The sequence below is a fragment of the Choloepus didactylus genome, chromosome X, assembly GCF_015220235.1.
Source record: "Choloepus didactylus isolate mChoDid1 chromosome X, mChoDid1.pri, whole genome shotgun sequence".
Classification (NCBI taxonomy): Eukaryota; Metazoa; Chordata; class Mammalia; order Pilosa; family Megalonychidae; genus Choloepus; species Choloepus didactylus.
The window spans coordinates 142,988,611-142,997,293 of NC_051334.1; the positions used below are offsets into that span (position 1 = coordinate 142,988,611).

Genomic DNA, 8,683 nt, shown 5'->3' on the forward strand with positions numbered 1-8,683 from the left:
CACTGAGTGTTGCAGTAGTAGGAATATAGCCAATAAATGACACTCCAAACAACAAAATTACCAAATTAAGATGGTTTGAAAGGACTTCTTGGGGGGCCCTGAGGACTTTCTGGGCAGAAAGGGGCTTTTGGAGATCCATAGCCATTTAGCAATGATAAATTTGTGACAATGAAATTTCACAGTCCTATTGCAAGAGAACCTCTTCTACACTGGCTCAAAGAAAATCTACTCTAAGGTAGAATTTAGCATGAGGGAATATTGATCTTGAAATGAAGAAAACCAGATTCATGTTAGTTCATCCCTTTGGACAACTTTATTTATTTATTTTCTTTTCCCTATGTTAAAAGAGCATACTGATGTTTCCTTTACGTGACAATGTTTGTGAAAGCAAAATGTTTTGAATGTTTCTGAGTCTAATAGAAAATAAATTAACCCACAAAGAAAGGTTTGTGTTAGACCTTTCTGTGCAAATGCATTTACATAACTCTGTACTTTCGTGTGTACAGGAGCCATTCCACGACGAGGCGGGAGGGAGCTATTTTTAAAAATATGCACAGAGCAGTCAGCAGACCCGTCTGACCAGTCTTTTGGTCTTTTGCCTCTTCTTCAGCACCAGGAACATTTTTTTGTTGTAAAACACCTCTCTCCAGACACTTCCAGCCCGAACTAAACCAGGTATGTGGCTATATACCTTGGATTAATTTACCATAAATGCACTAAAGTAGACTCATTGCTTTCTCTTCTTCACATTTAAATAAACAAGTTATCAGAGACTTAAAGGAATGTGGCCGAGTATCTTCTGTACTTTTGCCTCACTCAGATAATCAGAGTATTCTTTGTGGGAAATACATTTCATGAAGTTACTTGCATTGTGCTTCTCAGTTTGATCTTCACGATCTGAAAATTACCAGCAGAATTCTTGCCCACCAGTCGCCCCCTACAGGGGAAAAGCAACCCTCCCATGGGGCCATTTCTAAAGAGTTCTGTGAGCAGCAGTATTTCCCAATTTTTTTGAACTTCCAAGGTAAACTTATTTGAACATAAGTTTAGCAGAATACAATATGATATTACCCAATACCTTATGCTGATAATGAGATCAAGGGAGGAAAGGCTGGAGAACCCACAATTCAAGTGAACTCTTCATAGTGGACCACTGTGATGTGGCCTCCTCACCAGGGAATACTGCCAAACAGAAAGAGGTACAAAGTCAAAAGCAGACAAAATTACTTCAAAAAAAAAAGACAACTGCAAAGTTAAAATTTTCAGCATGAACAGCATGTGAGCTTGACTTCATTTTACTTATGTACAATCATGATCTGGTTTTGCACCTGTTTTAATAACAATCCCAGATATTGATATGGTCAACACATTTCTCATTTTTCATGGCTAGAGAGAATTTTGCTGTGTTACTATACACTTGGTTAGCAATTCTCCCCCCTTGGGCATTTAAGTTTTCCAAATTTTCTTTTGAAAAACCTCTACTCTTTCCAAAACAGTACTACTAAGATTATACCACTACTCTGAGAAAGAGCACTATGATGAAAATCTTTGTATAAATCTCATAAAAAATTATTTCCTCAAAGTATATTACCAATCCAGAGGGTAGGAATAGTGTATATGGCTCACTACATATTGTTGAATTGTTCTCCTGGGAGATTAAGTCAATTTATCAAGCCATCAACACTATTAACATGTCTGATCCCCTTGCAACCTGGCTCATATTGAATCTTTATCATTTTCATTTCTGCTACCTTTATTGGTATATAATGGCAACTTAAAGTGGCTTTAATTTGCTGTTTAATTTTTATGTAGACTGAACCTCCAGCCAACCCTTACTGCCTATGCAACATCTCAGTTGAATGTTTCATTGACATCTCAACCTAACAAGTAGAAAAGAACTCTAATTTCCATCCCCACTCCATCTTCTCTCCATCTCAAACCCCAGTGTTTCCCATCTCCCTAAATGGAGCCACCCTCAACCCAGGTGCTTAGGCTCAAAACCTAGGAGTTTTCCCCCCTTTCCCCTTAGATTCAATCCTTTGGCAAGTCCTTTTGACTCCAGCTTTAGAACACATTCCAAATCCATCCATGTTTACTGCCCTCACACTGGTCCAAGCCACCCTCATCTCTACAGAGCAGCCAAAGTAATTTTTATAAAACCCTCCAGTGGCTTCCCATCATGCTTTGAATAAAATCCTCAAAATATGACCCTGACTTCCCTCTTTCATCTCATCTTGTACCCCTCTCCCCACTGCCCTTGCTCTCTCCATTCCAGTTACACTACCCTAGTTCCTGTTCCTCAAGTACATCGGGTTTGCTCTTGCCTCAGGGCCTTTGCACTTGTCCCTTTGACTGGAGTGCTCTGCTCCCCGCCCCCCCCCCCCCCCCCCCCGGTTTTCTCATGGCTAGCTCCTTATCATTTTTTATATTTGGCTTAAATGTCACCTCCTTAGAGAAGCCTTTAGTGAACACTATCTAAAGTAGCACTGCTCCTACCACTGCCACTTTTCAGCAGATCACCCTGTTTTATTTTCTCTGTAACACAGAAATGATCCTGGGTATTTGTTAACCTGTTTACTACCTCCCCCCACAGGTCTGTAAGTTCCATGAAGGCAGGAACTGCATCTGTCTGGTTCACCATTTTATCTTCAATGCCTAGAACAGTGCCTGTCACATGGTAGGAACTTAACAATACTAAATCTTACCTAAAACAGAGAATTTGTTCAACTACATTTAAAATACTAATAGACTAAAGACCAATAGTGAAATTATGCTGCAGATTTGCTTATGCTTTCACACTCCTAGAGCTATTAACATTAATCAGTGAACACCGAGATTAATTCAAGTGTACCTACCAAGCACCTACTCCATTTAAGACACTTGGGGGGGAGGGGGCTACAGTGAAGAGTTGCTTGCAAAGAACTGAGTCTGGAAATAAAAAGAATTAAAGACAATTAACTGGAATCTGAGGAAGAAAAGGGTGAATGCTATTAAGAGGGGTATAGGATACTTTGGGCCACAGATAAATGATTATGGTTTTAATTTTCTTTCACATGGAGTGTTAGAATACCTAGGAATATGTTTCAATTGTTATCAAATGTGCAGTGCTGTTTCCTTCATCTCAGTGCTCCCCAGGGGTTCAGGAGATTCACAAACAAGAGTTAATATGCTGACAACTGGGCAAGGTTCTCAAGAAAGTGTGAGACAAAGAAAGGTTCAGGACCCAGATTACGCCAAGTGATTTGTGAATGCTTTTGTTATGCTTTTCCTTGCTCAAAAATTCTCATCATCTCCCTATTTCTTACTGCAGCAATTCACAAATTCCCTTCAAGGCCCTCCAAAATATGATCCTACCCCACCTCACCTGTCTTAATTTTCCATCAAGCCCCATGTACATCCTCCATTCCAGCTGGGCCAGTCTTCCTTAAGTTCCTTCAAACATGTTGACCCCCTCAGCCAAATACCCTCTCTCCCCATTTATATCCTACCCATGCTTCAAGGCCTTGCTCACATCCCAACTCTTTTATGAAACTTTCTCTGTGACAGTAAAGAGCAAAATGCTTTTGAGCTCTAGGTCTGGTGTCCAACAGATCCGAATTCAAGTCCCAACTGTGCCATTTGCCAGCTGGGTGATGACCTTGGCCTTGTTACCTAACCTCTCTGAGCTTCAGAAGATGATAATTGTGCCTGCCTTACAGGATTTTTAAGGGATTAAATGAAATAATACAGGTAAAGTATTTTACTCTCATTAGGTACTCAAATAACATGAGCTCTTATTATTATTATGACCACTCAATTTCCCCCAATCTTCCTCTTCTTCTGTAAGTGCTCTAGCCCATACACTGTCTCTTCTGTGCAAAGCACCACTGGATTTCATGCTGTCCATGTTTGTTCTGACTGTGTCCCAGATATTAGTCTGCCCCAGACTCCAGCTTGGCTTTAAAGCTTCTTAAGGTGACAGGAGCATGTTGAATACAACATAGAACCCATATGTTGTATTTACATTGAATCAGAGCATTGCACAACTAATATCACCCTGGCTCTGAAACAATTTAGAAAAAGTCCCTCTCTCCAGCAAAGGTAGGAACACATGCTAGGAAGATAAAAATTCAGCCAGTCTCATTGGCAGAGAGCTGCCTCAAAGTTTGAAACAAGTCTTCCTCTCTCTCTCTCTCTCTCTCTCTCTCTCTCTCTCTCTCTCTCTCTCTCTCTCTCTCTCTCTCTCTCTCTCTCTCTCCCTCTCACACACACACACACACACACACACACCAATCCACACCACCACCACTACCATCATCACCTCCATATTTCCTAACCTCTACACCTCACCTTTCCTTCTGAAGCTGGAGATGATAATATGAAGCCAGTTAAAGGCCACTCTTCAAATGAGTATATGATGCGGATAAACAGGCCACACCGCTGGGACGGTCTTTGGGACTAAATGGAAAGCCTGTGACAAGTCACAGGAGCCTACATGGCCTCTGCAAGCCCTTTCTCCCCTAATGTTACTCCATTTCAAGTCAGCCCCATACATACTCTGATTTGTGTGACAGTTGGGATCCCTCCCTTGGGCACCAGTGCCAGCAGGCTTTTTCCACTTGTCACTTTTCTCTGTGCTTAACAAGAGTCTTAGGCAAAAATACCTTCACGGAGGTTACTCCATGCCTGACGGATTCCCCTCCCTCCACCCCCTCCCCTAGAAAACAGGGTAAGAAAAATGTGACTACTGGAATGCTACCATCTTTTAAAAGCAAACAAGCAAACAAACAAAAAACCAGAGCCTGAGATATCCCAACTATTTTATCCCAAAGAGTGTTTTTCTCAGCATGAAGACAGAGCCCCCTACCAATGGGTGCTACACAAGCTTACACTATTTCAACAGCAAGACTTTCCAAAGTTAGATCAGAGGCAGGCAGGAAAACATAGAGCAAAATGAGCATGATCTTTGAGAACCTTATTCGCAATCTCCAGACACAGAGAAAATAAAAAGGCCCAAAGGTTAGCCAATCCCCCGTGCTGGAACCCACCGTTCCGATACAAGTCACCGGTTGGAGTCAGCAGCATTCAAAAGTTCTCCGGTAGAGGTGGGCGCAGGTCATGGGCTTTAAATAAAATCACAAAAAGCAAGACATCAAATGTAAATAAGGCGCGGGTCCCAAGGACCAAAACTAAGCGACCGTTTCACCTACAGCGTGAGCCTCTCCAACTAGGTTCTTCCCCTCGCCCCGCTGCCCACCAACCCGCACTCAGGATCCCGCACCCCGCACCCCTGTTCTCCGGGTCAGATCGGAAAAGGTCTTATTCCAGCCGCGCTGGAAACCAGGGAAGTTCTGCCTCAAGCCGAGGCTCTTGACAAGTCCTGGGTCACCGGGCTGGGGGTGTGGGTGAACGGGGGCGGCATTGCCCTGCTAATGATTAATTGGATGAGCACAGCCAGAGCAGTGGGGAAACGGAGCGCCCGGCCGTTGGCGGGCGGATCGAGAGGGAGAGGGTACCTCCAGTTCCCATTAACGGAATGTCACTGCCAGCGTACCCCAAGGGAATGCCCCCAGTGACCTCGGCCAGGAATAGAGGCCAGAGCGCCCCCTAGTGCGGCGCCAGGGCCGAAGGAGGAACGGCAGTGGCGGGGGTGAAGGGAAAAAGCGTAGGCGCATCTCTGGAAAACCTGACTGCTGGGGAAGGCGGGGCGACACGGCTCTCCTGCTCATTCCCTCCCCAGTGCCCACCGGGGGTCCGGCTGGCCCTATCTGCGAAGCACCCACAGCTCCCGTAGGCCAGGGCAACCAACCGGCAGAGACGCAGCGGGACGTGGCTGCCTTCTCTACGGGGAAAGCCGAGGGCATTTACCGAGAGCCCAAGGAGCAGTTGCGTCTCCACTGCCGGCTCTGCTAGGGCTGCGCCACCACCACCGCCGCCGCCGCCCTCTCCTCCTCCTCCCTTCAACCGCCGCAGTCGCAACCGTCAACACTCTGCGTCGCTCCCTGTGAATGTTGCCCGCGAGGCCAGCTGTTGAACGGCTCGCTTTGAGCGCGCGGGGCGCAGAAGCGTTCCTGCCGCATCCAAGTCGCGACGCAGGCGCGCGCCCCGTTGCCAACGCCCCGCGCGCCCCTCGCCCCGCCACGGCCCTAGCGAGCTTGCCGCCGCTGCCTCCGGATTCCGGCTCCCGCTTTGGGCTCGCCTGCCTGCCCTCGCGCCCGCTCCCCACGGTGGGCTCTCGCCAAGGCAACTGCCTCCCCTCTCGGGCTCCGCCCTCCTCGCTGCCATCCCTCAACTTGCCCTCAGGACCAATGGCAACAATAGACTAGTCCCGCCCCTTAGATTTCCCCAGGGCCAATCGCCTTCTCCTGAGGAGCCATTCAAGTAACCCCGCCCCTCTCGTGCGGCAAAGCAGCAGCGAAAGTTTTTCCGGGTTCTGCGGTTGCTCCTAAAGATTTCAAGCCTTTGCCCCAGGCTTTCCCCCCGAACCTACCCCCTCCCCAACGAAATTATGATTTAGAGGCTGCAACTTACCTGGTCTGCCAACCCCCACCTGACCTATTTCCTTTGGATAAACGGGTATAATAAAGCTAACGAGAGAGGTACTGTTGTCACCCTCATCCCTGAGACCAGACTCGCTTGGCCAGAATTTACTCATCGCAGGGTCAACAAGTACCTCGAAGGTCATCGACTGACTCCATCCTCTCACTGGTTATTTCAGTCCCATGTACAGGGTCCTTGCCGGCATAGCGACAATTTCCAGCGACGGGGACTCACTAGTTTCGCGGACTGCAGCTTGGGTCTCTGCCTCCTAGCTTGAGGCTGAATGAAAACCGCCCCCTGGTAACTTCTGCCCCCTCGAGAACTATTTGAAGACAACTCTTTCTGGCCCCACTTTTCCCCTAGGCTCTGTTCCTCCGAAGAACTGGGTTCAAGGCCCTTCCTCTCTGAATTTACACCAATTTCTTTATATCTTTTGAAAGTTGAAGGCGGGAGCTGAATCTTACCCCCACCCCATCCCGTTCCCCCTCTCAGACCATTCTGCACAGAGCAGACCAGGACGGTCAACGTCCCTTGTCTAGATAGTAGACTTTTCTACTCGAGCTCCCTAATGTGGCATTTGTGTTCTTGACTGCAGTATCACGCAGCAGGCTCATATTAGATTTATTGTCAACTCAACCCCGCGATATTTCTCACTGCTACTGCTATCACAGGGCCCTGGTTTCTACTTGATAAGCTCATCATTTTGTTTTCTTTCTTTTTTATTTTCTTTTTCTTTGCTAATTCCACTCTCTTCTACCAAGATCACCTTGCTATTTGCTAATAACTATTTGCTACTTGCTGTCCTAAATCTCTCTCTATCTCTGCTTGTTATCACTGCCTTTGCACAGGCCTTCATCCTCTTTGCTCTACACTGCCAGAGCCTCCTAACTGATCACCTTGACTCTCCCAGCTGGCCTCCCATTTTACACCAGAAACCAGAGTTATCTTTAAAACAAACAATCATTTCACCACACCCCAAAAACTTCAAAATCAACTCCCACTCCCATTGTTTCAGGATAAGATCCAACACTCATGGAGTAGGGCAAAATTGGTGGATCTAGGTATGTGGGTGTGTATGTGGTGGGGGGGATGCATTATTTTTGCAACTGTCCTGTAAGTTTGAGATTATTTCAAAATAAAAAGTTTAAGGAAAAAACAAAACCACGTCATAGCATATAAAGCCCTTGGTCTGGCTTCACCTGCTCAGCCTCTTGTACTAGCTGTTCCACCTCCACCACAGAATATTTTATACTTCAAGTAAATGGAACTTTCTGATGTTTCTCAAAAGCCTTTTACACAAAGTCTGGAATAACCTTCTCCCTACCCTCCTAAGCCTGACCTACAACACACTGATGTATCTTATGGCACTGGGGGTATAAAATATGTGCAAGATTTGATCCGTTGTTGAGGTGCTCCAGAGTGAGGTGTGATAATCCCATGTTTCCAGTCATACTGCCACACAGATATCAAGGCAGCTGTTCCGGTTTGCTAATGCTGCCATTAAGCAAAATGCCAGAAATGGATTGGCTTTTATAAAAGGGGTTTATTTGGTTACACAATTACAGTCTTAAGGCCATCAAATGTCCAAGGTAAGGCATCAACAATTGGGTACCTTCACTGGAGGATGGCCATTGGTGTCCAGAAAACCTCTGTTAGCTGGGAAGGCACATGGTTGGTGTCTGCTTGCTCCCAGGTTGCATTTCAAAATGGCATTTTCCAAAATGTTGCTCTTGGGGCGCTTTGTCCTCTCTTAGCTGCAGCTCCTCTTCAAAATGTCACTCTCAGTTGCTCTGAGGTCCTTCTGTTTGTGAATTCCTTTATAGGACTCCAGTGATCCAATTAACACCCACCCTGAGTGGGCGGGGTAACACCTCCATGGAAATTGTCCAATCAAACGTTTCACTTACAGTTGATTGAGTCACATCTCCATGGAAATACTCAAAGAATTCAAATCTAATCAACACTAATATGTCTGCCCACACAAGATTGCATTAAAGAATATGGCTTTTTCTCGGGGACATGATATATACAAACCAGCACAGCAGCTAATTGGAATAACTGGTTTGGACTTCAGATTCCTCCTCGTAACTGAAGGTGTGAGGAAAACTGAGACTGGAATTTTCTCCTTTGCCGAGTATCATTAAAGAATATTCAAACCCATTCT

The 8,683-nt window shown here is 45.8% G+C and overlaps 1 protein-coding gene across 2 annotated transcripts in view; it reads right to left on the bottom strand.

Annotated features, from left to right (window-relative positions):
- The window catches only part of LOC119523592 (A-kinase anchor protein 17B), a 35,841-nt gene extending 29,637 nt beyond the window's left edge, over positions 1–6,204 (bottom strand). For both annotated transcript variants that reach the window (XM_037822407.1, XM_037822406.1), the window contains exons 1-4: positions 5,848–6,204; positions 5,028–5,102; positions 2,856–2,928; positions 1,079–1,182 (exon numbers count right to left, since the gene is read on the bottom strand). The gene's annotated coding sequence lies outside the window, so the exon portion shown is untranslated. The remainder of the gene's footprint in view (positions 1–1,078; positions 1,183–2,855; positions 2,929–5,027; positions 5,103–5,847) is intronic.
- Positions 6,205–8,683: the final 2,479 nt, after the last annotated feature.